At 38.7% G+C, this 16,673-nt stretch overlaps 1 pseudogene; it reads left to right on the top strand.

The window, feature by feature from the left end:
• The window catches only part of LOC132229149 (PMS1 protein homolog 1-like), a 37,912-nt pseudogene extending 23,703 nt beyond the window's left edge, over nucleotides 1-14,209 (top strand).
• The last annotated feature ends 2,464 nt before the right edge of the window (nucleotides 14,210-16,673 follow it).

Here is a 16,673-nt window from a genome sequence, read left to right as displayed (position 1 = left end):
AAGATAAAGTATAATACTATTGTCAACAGTGAGAAAAAAATAAGGCAATTATTCCATTAATTGAGCCATGAAACATGTGGAATAACCCAATGTTAATCTGAGGTCAATAATTGATGGTTTAGTTTATATTTTTTTAATCTAAATATTCAAGAGTCATTATATTCAGTTCCCCTTTAAATAGTGGGCTTCAGCTTTGAAATAGCATTATTTCTTAGAAAATTTAAAAATAAAGTAACATATCAAGAACAGAAATGATTTAAAATAAATATAATAAAGCCATATATATTCATTACATTATGGTTATTTAAAATATTGCAATGAAATAAAACCATAGTATAATTAATTTTGAAATCTGGGTTTACAAAAAATTGCTTAATCACTCTTACCGATTCTGTAAGGTAAACCCAGTCTCCGCTCTTAATTTCACAATGAGCAATGTCTCATGTCTGGGAAAGCTCATGAAACATACTATTCCACTCCCAAGGAAGCAAGGCGTTCAGTTAAATTTGAGAGGCAGCATGACACACATTGCAGGTTATATTCAGACCAGACATATATGTCAAAATGAATCAAAATTCATTATTCTTTTAAACTGTGCGATTCCAAATGACTTGATGCAGTCTGACATTGGGAACAGCAAGCTTTATTTCCACTCAGTCCAGCTACTGTCCTAGCACTTCCATTTCCCAAATGGTTGTTCTGTTCACAATCCAAACAAATAGAAATACAATAATTTCTATTTCTGAGTAGTTATAAAGTTATAAAGTAGTTATAGGCATGAAAGGAACTAGACTTTGTTTTTAAAACTAACAGCTCCACCATAAACTAATCCTTTTTAAAAATATATTTTATTGATTTTTCACAGAGAGAAAGGGAGAGGGATAGAGAGCTAGAAACATCGATGAGAGAGAAACATCGATCAGCTGCCTCCTGCACACTCCCCACTGGGTATATGCCCGCAACGAAGGTACATGCCTTTGACCAGAATTGAACGTGGGACCCTTGAGTCCGCAGGCCGATGCTCTATCCACTGAGCCAAACCGGTTAGGGCTAAACTAAATCTTATATCAGAAATAATTATAGAAATACACATGTATAACTATAGTTTTAAAATTTACTTAATATTGTCATGAACATTAATTTAATAATATTCATTCAATAAGAAGAGATAAAAGCATTTTAAAAATAAATAAAAGCACATATTAAATGTCATTGTACCTTGATTTTTTTTTACCAAGGCAATCAAGAGTGAAATGTTTTAAGTGCTATTTACCAATAAAACCTTCTTCATTCTTTTTGGAATCATACTTATCCAGGTTAGTATTATTCTTTAACCAAACATTCTCTATACAATCAGATCCATTGCACCCAAGTGCTCACTTTATTTAAAACATACACATGCATTTACAGTAATAGATCAATATATAAAGACATGATATTCTATAAGATAAAACAAGTGAGTCAGTCAGGACTACATTCTAAATTCATCTGAAAACCTAATTTTGGAATGTCACAGATAATTTTTTATAGTGACTTGTTCTACTAGAACGTGTTCTCACATAATAACAAATTCAACTAAAATATGAACTCGATTTTCCAATAAAATTAACATACACTTTTAGGAAAATCTATCTCATAGACCCAGAGAAATACTGAGTCCCTATTCAAATCTGCTTATTAAAGGTAAACCTCCAGGTCTTTCTTTGCACAGATTCCTGGAGTAGAGTCTCCCTACAGGATAGTAATGGTTGGAAAAAAATGGACAAGTTGGTGTCTCAGGAAAAACAAGAAGCTTCCATGATAATAATGGCTTTTCTATACTTCTCGGTAAAGTTAGGAACTGTATCAGTTTGTCAAATAAGTTTCATAGTAGAATGTCTATAAATCCTTTCTGTTGCTATACAATTTAGTAGAAAATGGAGTTTAAGAAATAATCTTTGATCAATTGAGAAGGGGTATGGTGCAATAAATCATTTTGTAATTAAAAATGAAAATATAAGAAAACTATACCATTAGGAAATTTTATAACAAATTTGATTGTTACTTAATCATATATATATATATACATACACACACACACACACACACACACACACACACACACACACACACACATATATATATATATATATATATATATATATATATATATATATATATAGAGAGAGAGAGAGAGAGAGAGAGAGAGAGAGAGAGAGAGACTGCTTCCATTCATTATTTGCTGTTAGGAAAATTCTGCAGCGAAGGTGTATAACCCTGACCAAAAGAGTCAACCCTTTGCCCTTGACCTCTAGGAGGTAATTTCAAAGCCTTTGGCGTGTCCTCCCTGATAAGACTGTCTGCTTACCTGGTGACCTCTAGCCATGCCTGGAAATAATTGTTCCCAACACAGGCATTTAATTCATGATTTAGTATAGTTACAAAGAAAAGAACAATGATCTCTGATGGTACAGAGTTTGGGAATCTCAAGATCGCCTTCACATCTGACAGGAATTGCAGGTTTCAGGGTCCCGAAGACCACACTCAGGTTCAATCCTTTGCTAGAAAGACTAACAAAACTCAGAGAATCTGTTTTACTCATGGTTTGGACTTATTACAGTGAAAGAATACAAACTAAAATCAACAGAAAAATTAGTCCATAGGGCGGAGTCCAGGAGACAGCAAATGTAGAGTTTCCAGATGTCCTCTCTCAATGAAGTACTGCAGACAGCACCCATTTCTCCCAGCACTGATGTGTGACAACATGCATGGAGTACTGACAAACCCATCTGAGCTTTGGCATACAGATTTATATTGGGTCTCGATCACATAGACATGGTTGGCCACCCACATGGCTGACCTTAGTCTCCAAGCCTTGCAGAGGGTAAGCTGAGTCTGAGTGGTCCAAAGTTCCCCACCGTAAACCACATTGTTAAGGGGAAGGGGTTTGTGAAGAAAGAAAGAAGCTGCTTAGCTTCTGTCAATTTTCTTCTCTATGTAATGAGAATAAAAAAAATGTCAATTACATAAAATACCTATGACAATTAAGATTTTATAAATACTATCAGATAAGACTGGCATGTGTTATGGACTTAGTAAATGATAAAATCTACCTCTCCTTTTTTATTGAAATGGCATATGTCATAATTTATTGAATTTTATCATCAATTCACTTCAGTTTGTACAAAAAAAAGAAACTTTTTTTTTCTTCTCATATTATTTAGTTGTATTCATTTCACCTAAAGTATTTTCTGTCATTGAAGTTGAAAATCAGTGTGTGTGTGTGTGTGTGTGTGTGTGTGTGTGTGTGATAAATTATATAGAAATATAACCAAAACACTTTTGGGGTTAGGATATGCTATTTCCATAATGCTGTGGAGTCTATCTACCTGCATAACAGCATTCTGTTGATTTTTCCTTTGAAAGGCTTCGGAGTTATAATATATATATGACTCTGTGCAGTGCTGAAACCTGCCATGATTGTGCCGGGAGTTATTTACAGAAGATCTATTTGTTCTGTTGAGAATACACAGCACAAGTTTTTCTTATTGTTCTGGACATCTCACCCACTAAAGCATTCGTTCTCTCTGAGGACAGAAGTAAATAGCACAATTTGTTCTCAGAGATGACTAGCTGTTTCTGAAATGTGAGGAAGCTCATGGTAAATGGGCTGAATGTTAGAAATAAATAAGAAAAATGGGGCAGCAGAAATAAATCTTTTATGAGGCCTTCTCTCATTCATTTATGGGGAAGCAGTCTTTTGCCATAGCTACAGGTGACAACAAACAACAGAGATTGCTAGTTTGAAATATTCCTTAGAAAACAACTTTAGCATCAAAGTAATTTCATCATCAGTTCAAAAGGAACTTATGTCAACCTTTTTAAAAAGTGAAAACTAAAAATTGATTTACAGAGAACAATGATTTATTTACTTACAATTTTGAGAATGTTATTTTATTGCTATTAAATTTAATTTTTATGATTCTTTTTTTTACAATAAATGTTATATGATTCAGACATCAGAGATGAAGGGAAGAAATATTGGAATTTCCAAAAAATGTAATCATAGTTTTCTCCAGCTGTGTGTACCCATTTATAAATTGTTCCTTTACTACTTGATAGACAACAAGTAGTTATTGTTTTATTATTTTCTTAGAAAATACTTTCTTCTCATTCAAAATGATTGGAACAAGATAAACTGTTCTTATACCTGCTGAATAATAAAAAATAAGGCATACTAAAGCCACAACAACATAAGACAGAGGGGTAGAATTAGTTTAGGTCTGTACTTACTTAAAGAGATTGTGATAAAGTACATTTTCCAAACATGGCCATCTCCATATATATTTCATCTATTATTCTCTTCTCATGTGAAGTTTAATTCCTCTCCTGTTGAATGTGAGCTAGCCTTAGTAGCTTTCTCTACTAAATAGAAACAGAGCCTGGCCAGCAGGGCTCAATGGTTGAGTGTTGACCTATGAACCCAGAGGTCAGAGTTTGATTTCTGGTCAGGACACATGCCCGGGTTGTGGGACTGATCCCCAGTGTGGGGCATGCAGGAGGCAGGCAGTCAATGATTCTCTCTCATTACTGATGTTTCTATCTCTCTCTCCCTCTCCCTTCCTCTTTGAAATCAACAAAAATAAATTTAAAATAAAATACAGAATTGACACTTCCTTACTTTTGAGAATCGGCCCCAAAAGATAATACATCTTCCTCATGGTTATCTTCTTCTGTGAGGCTTACCATTGGATCTCAGGCACTGAGCTGCGAAGAAGCCAGGCTGGGTTTTTTGGTGGCACCTCACACACGGTTATCTGCTTCAATCCCAGACATGTGACTGAGCCAGCCATGGAAGATGCCAGCCCTAGTTTCTGAGTCTCTGATGTCAAGTGAAACAGAAATAAGCTGTCCCCACTGAGGCCTATCCAAATTGCAGATTCTTGAACAACAAAAAAAGTGTTATCATGGTTTCAATCTGGATTTTAAAAAAATCTAACAATAGGTAACAGAAACACTAAATTTAAGACAAAAATTTTGAGAAAAAGTTAGTCTTGTATGTTGTTCAATAGTAAAGGGAATATAATTAAAGTGGAAACACTGCAAATTATGATCATCTCTGCTGACTTTTAGTCATGATCTTTGTCCACATTTGAACATAACCAGTATTAAATCTACAAAGCTCCATATAAGCAAACAACAAATACATATGTAACTAAAAATAAAATAGTTACATTTTTAAATAATTATGAGATAACCAGTACTTTTTAAAAAAAATCCTCATCTGAGGATATTTTTCCATTGATTTTTAGAGAGAGAGTGGAATAAAGAGGGAAAGACAAAGAGAAATATAAATGTGAGAGAAACACATCAATTGGTCGCCTCCTGAACAAGCCTTAATCAACGCCATGGGCTAGGGAGGAGCCTGCAACTAAGGTGTGGGCCCTTGACTAGAATCGATCCTGGGACCCTTTAGTCTGCAGGCCGACGCTCTGTCCACTTAGCTAACCAGCTAGGGCCATAACCAGTACTTTAAAATAAATATTGCATAATTCTAATATCTATAAATACCCTCAGTCATGTAATAAACATATTCTTCTGTATGATTAGAAGCTTGCTTTATTATAATAACTTGTTTTGAAACAAGTAACACACCTAATTCCTTTGTGTTCTTGAGACTATAGGAGATATTGTCTTCTACTCTTCTTTATAATCATAGTATTTATTCTAAAGTGAAGGCCAGCCCGATTGCAGAAGTAATTTTAAACATTTAAATGTATCATCTGTTTTTGCATAAATTACGTGAACATAAAGTTATGATATATATAGAAGATAATATGACTTTTTTTTTCATTTTTAAAATACTTACATGCAAATAAAAATAACCTTGCCCTAACTGGTTTGGCTCAGTGGATAGAGCATCGGCCTGCAGACTCAAGGGACCCAGGTTCGATTCCAGTCAAGGGCATGTACCTTGGTTGCGGGCATATACCCAGTGCAGGGTGTGCAGGAGGCAGCTGATTGATGTTTCTCTTTCATTGATGTTTCTAACTCTCTATCCCTCTCCCTTCCTCTCTGTAAAAAATCAATAAAATATATTTTTAAAAAATAATCTTGTATTTTATTAAAAGTAACCTTGATAGTACTATAGTCATGACATAAAATTGAGAGAAATATGGTAAGTATAGGAAGTATGTCCTAAATAAATGGAGGTAAATCTTCTCTCTTTACCCATTTATCCACAGACTATCACCTTTTTTGTCACTATTTTTTGGGTTATTTCCTCTTTTTATGATCTTAATATGACAGTTGAACAACAGGGACTTTCACTAATCTTAATCTAGCCTTCAGGAATGAGGAATGAGGAGAGAGAATCAGTCCAGTACCTTGCACATTAATGTTAAATCTTGTACAAAGTTAATATTTCTCAGGGAGGGAGCCTTAAAAGGGAACAGTCTAACTCAGGCCAGAGAACCAGCAGAAAACTTGCCTCTGTATTCAGAAAAGGGTATACCCTGGTGCCAGTAATGGGAGGGGGCTGCTTATGGGTCAAGGTATAACCCGGAGACCAATTCCAACATGACAGCAGGGCTGCATCTGGGAATGGCTGAAAGCATTTCCCCAAACCTGAATAGGATACATTAAATTGATTCTTGGCTGCCAGACAGCTAAAGGGCATCTTAATTTACATGTTATTGCCTCCTACTGGCCAAACACCTGAACAGCCATAGGCTAATTCCCCCATTCTGACAATAGACCCTGTACCAAACCCTGACCCTTTGAAGTGTATATCTCTGCCTAGCCTCCTGACAATTTGTGTTAATGAAAAGCATGAGGTCCTGAGTCAAGGAGACCTTAGACCTGCGGTTCTCAACCTGTGGGTCGCAACCATCGGAAAACACATATAGCATATCAGATATTTACATTACGATTCATAACAGTAGCAAAATTACAGTTATGAAGTAGCAACGAAAATAATCTTATGGTTGGGGGTCACCACAACATGAGGAACTGTATGAAAGGGTTGTGGCATTAGGAAGGTAGAGAACCACTGCCTTAGACCTGCTTAGACCTTAGAACTTAGATCTTAATTTCCTTTAAAGTAGGCTCCTCTTACCCCCAAATGCCTTTCAAAATTATATTTTGTCTCTGAACTCTTAATCTACGCACAGCCTTCTCCAGATTGTTGAACCCTTCTAGAGGTTCTTGTTCCGGCAGGTATAACATTGAAAGGTATGTTACTATTTTCCTTTCCAATTCAAGAAGGCTCATTTTCTATGCCATTCTGGTTACAAATGAAACATTTTCATTACATTTGTTCTATCTCAAGCAAAATGAACAAATCCAGAAGTTCTTACTTATATAGTCTTGTAAGTCCTCTTAGCAAAAATAATTAGAATACACTAATATCTTTAGCCTCAAATTTAGGTAAAACCTTCTAATGAAGTAAAACTATTTAATTTTCTACTTGATTATCTTTAGATATTCCTGAAAAATAAATAAAAATATTATTGTTATTATTTTTGCAAAGATATAATAAAGGAAATAAGAATTCAAATGAATTCCTAGAGACTGTTATGCCCAGATTTCAAGATCCCCAAGAGCCCACCAGGGAGCCAGAGAGTCTGATGCAAAAGCAGAGAGTCCTTTATTCGAACTAGTTCGGCTCCCCGGCCACACTCACCAATGCAACGATACAACGGTAAGCCCAGTGGCAGAGAGCCCGCCCGTGGGAAAAAATGGGGTTTTAATAGGGGGGTGGAGTGAGGGGAGGGGAGATGACTGTGGGCCCTGCCGATTGGCTAGGTGCAAGTCGGGTATGTGGTCATCTCCATGGCGTGCACGTCCCCTGATTGTCATTGGTTAGTTTAAAAAGATTCCGGGCATGGCCAGCAGAGGCCTGGGCTTCCGGGAAGAAGGTACTTTCCTGAGCACATGGCTGCTGCCCCAACATGGATGATACGGGGCAAGATGGAGGGCATAGCCCTCGCCCTTTCAGAGACCACATTATGATATAGCAGTAAAACAGAAATTTGTTAACAGTTGTGTGTTAATGAATTATTAAGAATTAATTGCTCATTTTGAAGTATGGTACCTATTTGCTTTGTTTAACAATGGGCAGGTTACTTTGATTTTCTAAATTGTATAAGTCATCCCATTCGATTGAATGCCTTATTGATTGTAACGTGAATATCCCACTGATTGTGATCTTACTAGTTATCGAAGCACATTCTTCTGTACCTGGGAAACAGGACAGAACAATTATCCTAAATTGTTTTAGTGGCCACAGATAATGTGTTCCAGTTGACTCAGTGGTCCCAAGACCAGGACAGTGCAATTACTCTAAATTGCCTCGATGGCAGATAATGAATTCCTGGCAACTCAGTGGTCTCAAGACCTGAGGGCTCTAGATAATGTGTTTCTGTCAATTCAGTGATCCAGAGACCCAAAACTGTAATTTAGATAACATGCTGCTTCTGCTTCTATAAACTGCTTTTTTGCGAACCAGGTTCCTCATTCCAAACCTTGAGATGTAATCAATACCTTTGTGATCTTTGCCTATAGAAGTCTGGCTTTGCCACCATCTTATCACTATGAGATTTGGGGAATGGCCCCTCATAGTCCTGGATTGCAATAAATGTGACTCTTTAATTCGACTTCTTGAGGCGTCCTTCTGTGATTCGCAGGGTACATTACAACAATTTTTCAATCCTAACTTATATCCTATATCTCTTTTCCTCCCTTCCAACCACAGATGTTAAATGAATACCTTCTAAGTGCCAAACAGTTAGATTCTGGCAATATCAAAATTGCTTATCCATGATCTATGCTTTCAAAGTGATCACTGTATTTTTGGATAAAAATAAATCAATAGTAAATTAAGTGTTATACTCACACGTGTGAATGAAGTGTGTGAGGACATGTAGGAAAGACTGGCTAACCCTGTAAGGTTTTGTTTCTTGAAACAAAACTTACATAAATACAGCTTTTTTTTTAAAAAAAAAAACCAACCTATTTAACTTTCCTCCCAATAGAATTAAAACTTCGTAAGCGCAGGAAATGCATCCATTTAAATTACTGAAGTATTAACAGTGCCTAGAATATTTCCTGATACAGTTAGCATTCAGAAAGTATAAGTTGAATAAATTAATTATGCCTCTTTAATGTTAAGTTATGCATGTATATAATTTCAGATTATATGTATATATAATTTATATACTATAAATATATTAAATAAACATAATTTCACCAATAACCAGAAGTTTAATGTCTAAGTCTTAGCCCTCATAAAACTTAATTTTCCCAATTGGCTGAATGTATTGTAAGGCTGTGATTTGGGGGGAAGCTATGCCAAAATATTATTTAAAAGATAAATTCAATCCCCTACAAATTAAAAAACAAAAACAAGCAACTCATTGTCAGTACTTGTCTTAAATAAGAGTTATTCTTTGCTGACAAATATTTTTAAATATGCAAGCTTAGAATATGGTTAATACACTTCAACAGAAAGATAAGACTTTTCAAATAAGCTGGTGTTACTATATGGCAATTTAAAGAAAGTATTTTTTTTTTATTCTTTAATCTTATTCAATTGCTATCTTTGGTAATGTTGCAAACTAGATGGTGAGGATAATTAAAGACAGTCAGTATCTTGAACAGTAACAAAGGGCATATTCAATGAGAGAATATTATAGCCTAAAAGAATCAAAGAAATTAACATTCAAATCCTTAGCACAGCTTTAATGAAAATGGAAAGGAATAAAGCAATTCACTCACAAAATAAGCATAATAATATGGATTTTGTAGTTTCCTTATTGTTATTCTCCCCAGCCCCCCCCCCCCCACCCCGGGGTTGAGTAGTTTTGATGATATATGCTCATCAGATCAATATCAATTTATTTCAGCATACTATATTTGCACAAATTTATTTCCTCTATTTGTTTTCATTTATGTACTGATTGTCTAACCAAAATAGTTTGCATGAGTCTGAGTGTCCTTAACAATCATGATGGAAATGGTCAATTACACCTCAAAAAGTGTATTTTTTGTCAAAAACTCTTCTAAGGCAATCATACAATAATTCTCAAGTGAAATTACTTAAAAATTTTTGTGATTAGATGACTACATCAAAATAAAATATTTAAATGACACTCACTTTGCAAATTGCAGCAAAGATAAAATAATACAAATGTCTAATCAAACTGATTAAATGGGTAAAAGAGCTGGTAGAAAGATGAAGGGCAGCAGTCCCCCCCCCCCAAATATGTCTTTTGGAATATTGATTATTTTAAGCAAATAAATAAGGAACAAGACTCAGAAAGAAATTTTGACTCTCCTCCTTTACTTGCCTAAAAGAATTTAGATAGAGGACCTGCTCCAGGAAGGGAGATATCATCACAGATAGCTAACCTATATAATAAAAGGCCAGCCACCATAAGTGCAACAACCAGAATGACCAGAGGCCAGAACCACAACAGTCCCTTGCTGGGCTGGCCCTGCCCTCAAGCAAGCGGCTAGGGGTGATCAGACACGCAGACAGAGTGGTTAGGGGTGATCAGATAGGCAGGCAAGTAGTTAGGGCTGATCAGGTAGGCAGGTGAGCAGTTAGGGGCAATCAGGTAGGCAGACAGCCCCTCACAGGGCTGGCCCCACCCCCCAGAAAAGAAGGAGGGAGGCCCAGGCCACCAGCAGCAACTCTGTGGCATGTGTGTGGTCAGCCAGCGATCTCCCTGCAGAGGGAGGCCCAGGCCAACCAAGCCATCGCACCCCATGCCTGTCCCCTGCAGAGGGAGGCCACTGGTGGCAGGGGAGGAGGGTGCAGCGCTGCGCAGATGGCAAGCAGTGGCAGTGGCAGGGGTAGGGCCCGCTGCCTGCAGCTGGGGGAAGGGAAACCCTGATAGGCTCTGATCTCAGGCCAGGCCAAGGGAGCCTACCTGAGGGGTCTCGGTTGTGAGAGGGTACAGGCTGGGCTGAGGGACCGCCCCCCCACCGAGTGCACAAATTTTTGTGCACCAGGCCTGTAGTAGTATAATCTATGCTCCTGTGTAATAGAGGGGAGCCCAATAAACCCATTTATCCAACGTCCTCTCTGTGTCTCTAGCGCAACCAATATTTATTTATCAAGCATTTGCTTTTTCATCCTTATGTGAATTGACTTCCTGCTCTTTGAAGAACAAAGTCCACCCCCCCCCCAACACACACACACACACACACACACACACATACACATACACACTGCCCCTTCTCCTTAGCTCCTAAGTGGCATATAAACCCCAATTGCCAATTGCATCTTTGGATTTCATATTGTTAGTGTCAAAAGGGCATTAGAATGTCACCCTCAATTGGACCTCAGTTCAGCAAACTCAGTACTTGAGTTCTAACTACAAAAGAATTCAGAGCCAAGACTCAAATAGAGGCAAAAATATTTTTTAAAAATATTTTTATTGATATTTTACAGAGAGGAAAGGAGAAGGACAGAGAGCTAGAAACATCGATGAGAGAGAAACATCGATCAGCTGCCTCCTGCACACCCCCCACTGGGGATATGCCCGCAACCAAGGTACATGCCCTTGACCGGAATTGAACCTGGGACCCTTCAGTCCGCAGGCCGATGCTCTATCCACTGCGCCAAACAGGTTAGGGCCAAAAATATTTTTTTTAGAAAGTCACAGTGGTAGAAGTGGCCCTGGAGGAAATGAGGCAGCTGAGCTGTGTGGGCTCAGTTAACAAGTTACAGAGGCAAAAGACGGACCCTGGAGCTTAGGAAAAAGAAAGCGAGGAAGGATATTCAGGCCTGAGGGAACAAGAGGGGGGAAGACTCAGGCATGCTTCAGAGAGAGAAAGAGAGAGACAAAAGGGGATGGGGGAGAGAGAGAGAGAGAGAGAGAGAGAGAGAGAGAGAGAGAGAGGAGGAGGAGAAAGAGAGAGAGAGGACTTAAGAAAGAAGTGGGTGGGGAAAGGCACAGGTGTAGTGACATTCCATACCTGACCTATTGTTCCTGCTCTGTTCATGCCTGTCTAATTCCCTACTACAATATTTTATGGCACCCCAAATGTACATTGGTAATATATTTTGGATATTTTCTCCTGTTATTCTGTCTTATGCTCATTGATTATTAGCCTAGTTAGAAGAATTTAGGAAGTGGAAGAAATGTTAGTTTTTGCACCCCTGCCAGAGAAAGAAGGTCTTCTACACACTTCCTTTCCCTGAAATATTTCAAGCTGGTTCCAAAAAGCTGCAAAATAGAATAAAGTAGTGCTAGAAAATATTGTTCCAGATGGTCCTCCTGTATTAGAAATTATCCCTTTATTAAAACTTATTTTATTATAGATATTGAACATAAGAATTTACTTAGTTAATACACAATTGTGTAAATAATTTCTTAGCCTCCTTTTCCTTTTATAAAAAAACAAACAAAACAATAATAATAGCAGCAACAATAAAACGCTACTGCTATAGAAAATTTCCATTTGCAATTGTGAAAACATATTAGACTTTGACTTATGCAATCCATTTTAAAACTTGGTTTAATAAATATTTATTTCAAAATTGTAGCTTCTATCCTCAAGAAACCTAAAATAAAAGCGTGATATGCAAATTGACTGAACGGCCGAACAGCAGAATGACCGTCCAGACACCACGCTATGACACGCACTAGCACCAGGCCAGCCAAGGTGGGTGTGATGCAATTGGTTGGGGGGGCCCTGCCATCACCCCATGATCGCCCTGCAGAGGGAGGCCCAGGCTACCTGGCTGGCGGTGGCACTGCGGTGGGTGGGTGGAGCCTCCCTCTGTGGGGTGATGGATTATGGGGCTCCCAGACTGAGAGAGGACACAGGCCTGGCTGAGGGAACCCCCCCACTCCTGCCCTGAGTGCAACAATTTCATGCACCAGGCCTCTAATCCTATCTAATAAAAGACAAAAAGGGTAATTGAATGTACCTTCAGTACGCTTCTCATTGGCTAATCAGGGCGATATGCAAATTAACCGCCAACAAAGATGGCGGCCGGCAGCCACAAAGCTGAAGCCAGCAGGAAGCTTGCTTGCTCCAGTGATGGAGGAAGCCAAGGTACCTGGCTCTAAGCTCCGAAAGCAACAAAGTTTCAATTAGAGAAGCTAAACAAACCCCAGATACCTGCTTTATAATAAACCAATTATACCAATGGATAATTTATCAAGTGAGGACACCCAGAAGGAATATACTGAAACTTGTTTTGTAGGTTATGTTACGCATGCCCAATCAGAAAATGGCAGTCAAGGCCATATTGATGAGAGTGGGGGAAATGAGAAAGAAGCAGTTCCTGAGAAGTCTGTGGAAATTTGTGAAGATAACTGGAGCAGGGGAAATGCACTCAAAAATTCAATGGGAGAAAACATTGAATCTGTGAAAATCCTAGTACCTCCAGGAAGTTCAGCATGTTAAAGAAGTGAGAGGAGTCCTCCAAGCCCTGAACAGAAGAATCTCAGTGATGGATCCTGTAACAAAAAGTCAAACGTGGTGGATAACAAATCAGGACAGTTGACCATTTATGATTTAATCAGCCATCGTGTCATCAAGAAACCCATGTCAACAAGCGCCCTTTTTGTTCAAGACCATCGTGTTCAGTTTCTCACAGAAAATCCTTAGACCAGTTTGGAGGCTGCAACAATACATATTGAAGAACTGTGGAAGACATTGAGTGAAGAGGAAAAACTGAAATATGAAGAGAGGGCTACTAAAGACTTGGAACAATACAATAAGCAAATCAAGAGAGCCATTGAACAGGAGTCACAAACCTCACTACAAGATGGCAGAAAAAAGATAAAAGCCACAAGCTCATGGAGTTTGGCACAGGAGCACAAGTTGAAAACACCATTATCTAATCAGCCAAAACTTGATGAGCTTTTCCAGTCCCAAGTTGAAAAAAAAAAAAAAAGAGTCAAACCATTAAAATAGTTCAAATTCACTTTCTATGGAAAACTTTAAAAAAAAAAATGTAGGGAAACACAAGAAATTTGAACCAGAAGAAAAGGATGAACTTTGCTTAATCCACAATCTCAAGTTTCCTGATGGATAGCTAATTACATCCAAAACAGAGTTAAGGTTGTTAAATGCATATAGAGTGGAAGAAGCCCCGCTATTTAAAAGACTTCTTGAGAATCATAAACTTCCTGCAGAACCATTGGAAAAACCAATTGTATTAACAGAGAGACTTTTTAATGGATCTCATTATTTAGAGATTTTATATAAAACTAGAGACCTGGTGCACAAAAATTTGTGCACTCAGGGGGGAGAGGGCGTCCCTCAGCTCGGCCTGTGCCCTCTCGCAGTCTGGGACCTCTCAGGAGATAACGACCTGCTGGCTTAGGCCTGCTCCCGGGTGGCAGAGGGCAGGCCCAATCCCTAGGTGCAGCCCCTGGTAGGGCTCAGAGCAGGGCCGATTGGGGACTTGGGGCACCACCCCCTGTCACACTCAAGGCAGGGTCAATGGGGAGGTTGCGGCACCACTCCCTGTCACCCACAGAGCAGGGCCGATCAGAGGGTTGTGTCCCCGCCCCCTGTCACACACAGAGCCGCAGGGCGATCTGGGGGTTTGGGCACTGCCCCCTGTCAGGCTGATCCCAGTGCCGGGAGGCATATTACCCTTTTACTATAAAGGATAGAGGCCTGGTGCATGGGTGGGGGCCGGCTGGTTTGCCCTGAATGGTGTCCTGGATCAGGGTGGGGGTCCCCACTGGGGTTCCTGGCCAGTCTGGGTGAGGGGCTGAGAGCTGTTTTCAGGCTGGCGGGTGACTGAAGCTTCCAACTGCTCCTTTTTTTTTTTTTTTATTCTGGGCTAGCTTTAGCTCTGGCTCCAGCTCTGAGGTCTCTGCTGCTGAAAGCAGGTACCTGGTTTGTTTGGGTTCTATAATCGAAACTCTGTATCAACTCCAGTTCTGAGATCCCGGCAGGCTGAAAGCAGGTTTCTGGGGTTTTGTTTAGCTTCTATATTTGTAACAATGTTTCAAACTGCAAGCTCAGAGGCTGGCAGAGGCAGGCGGGGAACGTTGGAGTCCTCCATCACTGAAGCAAGCAAGCCTCATGTTAACTTCAAGCTGCCTGGCTGCCAGCCGCCATCTTGGCTGGCAGTTAATTTGCACATCTCCCTGATTAGCCAATGGGAAGGGTAGCAGATGTACGGCCAATTACCATGTTTCTCTTTTATTAGATAAGATGACAGCAGGTGACCAAAGCTACAGTGGATCAACTTACCTGTCCGATCCTCATCTTACAGCAAATGGTTTCAGGATAAAATTGATACCAGGCGTTTCCATTACTGAAAACTACTTAGAAATAGAGGGAATGGCTAACTGTCTTCTGTTCTATGGCGTGATGTATTTAAAAGAAATTCTCAATACTATAGTCAACAAAAATGCAAAAGAAGTTTATGAATGTAGACCTCGCAAAGTGATAAGTTATTTAGAGGGAGAAGCGGTGCATCTATCTAGACAATTACCCATGTACTTATCAAAGGAGGACATCCAAGACATCATCTACAGAATGAAGCACCAATTTGGAACTGAAATTGAAGGGTGTGTTCATGGTCGCCCATTTTTTCATCATTTAATTCATCTTCCAGAAGCTACATGATTAAACATATTTAAGACAATTAGTTACTTTTGAAATTGATTTGGTCATAAATAATATGAATCAGTATTTGAACTATCTCTGAACAGTGTCATTGGTTCACTTATTTTAAGTGAAGATTTACTAGCTTGTTTGTACATTGAAAACTGTTTTAAACTGTAGAAAACTTAAATAAACTAATATAGACTATTCATTTTATTTATTTATTTTTAAAATTTTATTTCTTCTTGTTAATTAGCACTTAAGATAATAATAAAAACAACAGTAAAATGAGTCCAGAGTAGCACAAGCCAAAGAATTAGAACTCCTACGGTGAAAGAAAGATGAACTTGTTCCACCTTAAGGACTGCCATTGGATCACAATTTTCTAATTTAGTTTAAAAATGACTGTTCTCTACACTTGATTTTTTAAAAAAGCAGTTTCGCTGTGGGTTTTCCTTCTGGCACAGGCCCTTGCACCATTGCAGCTTTTCCCTTTTGTTATTAAAAGATAAAGTGACTAAAAGAATAACTTGTCTCTGAGGAGGGTTATCTTCTTAACAATGAAACATTCCAAAAATACCCCCAACAACCCAGGAAGAACAGACTTTCCCACTCCGTGTGTCTTAGTTGCCTGCAAAAATAAGAAACACTCAACTCAAAGTGCCCACCCTGAGCCCCTGGTCAGCTGCACTCCATTCCTGCAGGGGAGGTGCAGGTGGGCGAAAAGAGAGGCGGGCAGGGGGAGGGCAGTTTGTTTCAGTGAAGAAATCAGAAAAAAAGTTTTTGCCATCTCTGTAGAGACTGGTACATGAAGAGGTTCAGAATGAATCTAAGAAGTTTAGATGGTGTTCTCTTGTGTTCCTATGCATGTATCTACACACCACCACATATTATATGCGAGAGAGACGTGTGTGATAACTTTTGTTTCAGCTGATTGCTGCAGGAAGTACAAAATAGCCCTCAAACAATGAAGGAAGGCCCCAGCAGTAGTAAACACGTGTGAGGATAATACAAATAATGTCATTATAAGTGCACGTGCTGTAAGAAGGAAACTTTTTTTTTTTTTGCATCATTAGAAGCTAGTCCTTTCCATCCCTGGGCTA

The sequence above is a fragment of the Myotis daubentonii genome, chromosome 3, assembly GCF_963259705.1.
Source record: "Myotis daubentonii chromosome 3, mMyoDau2.1, whole genome shotgun sequence".
NCBI classification, from domain to species: Eukaryota; Metazoa; Chordata; class Mammalia; order Chiroptera; family Vespertilionidae; genus Myotis; species Myotis daubentonii.
Note: the sequence above shows the minus strand (reverse complement) of the source record. Positions and strands in the feature narration are given on the sequence as shown.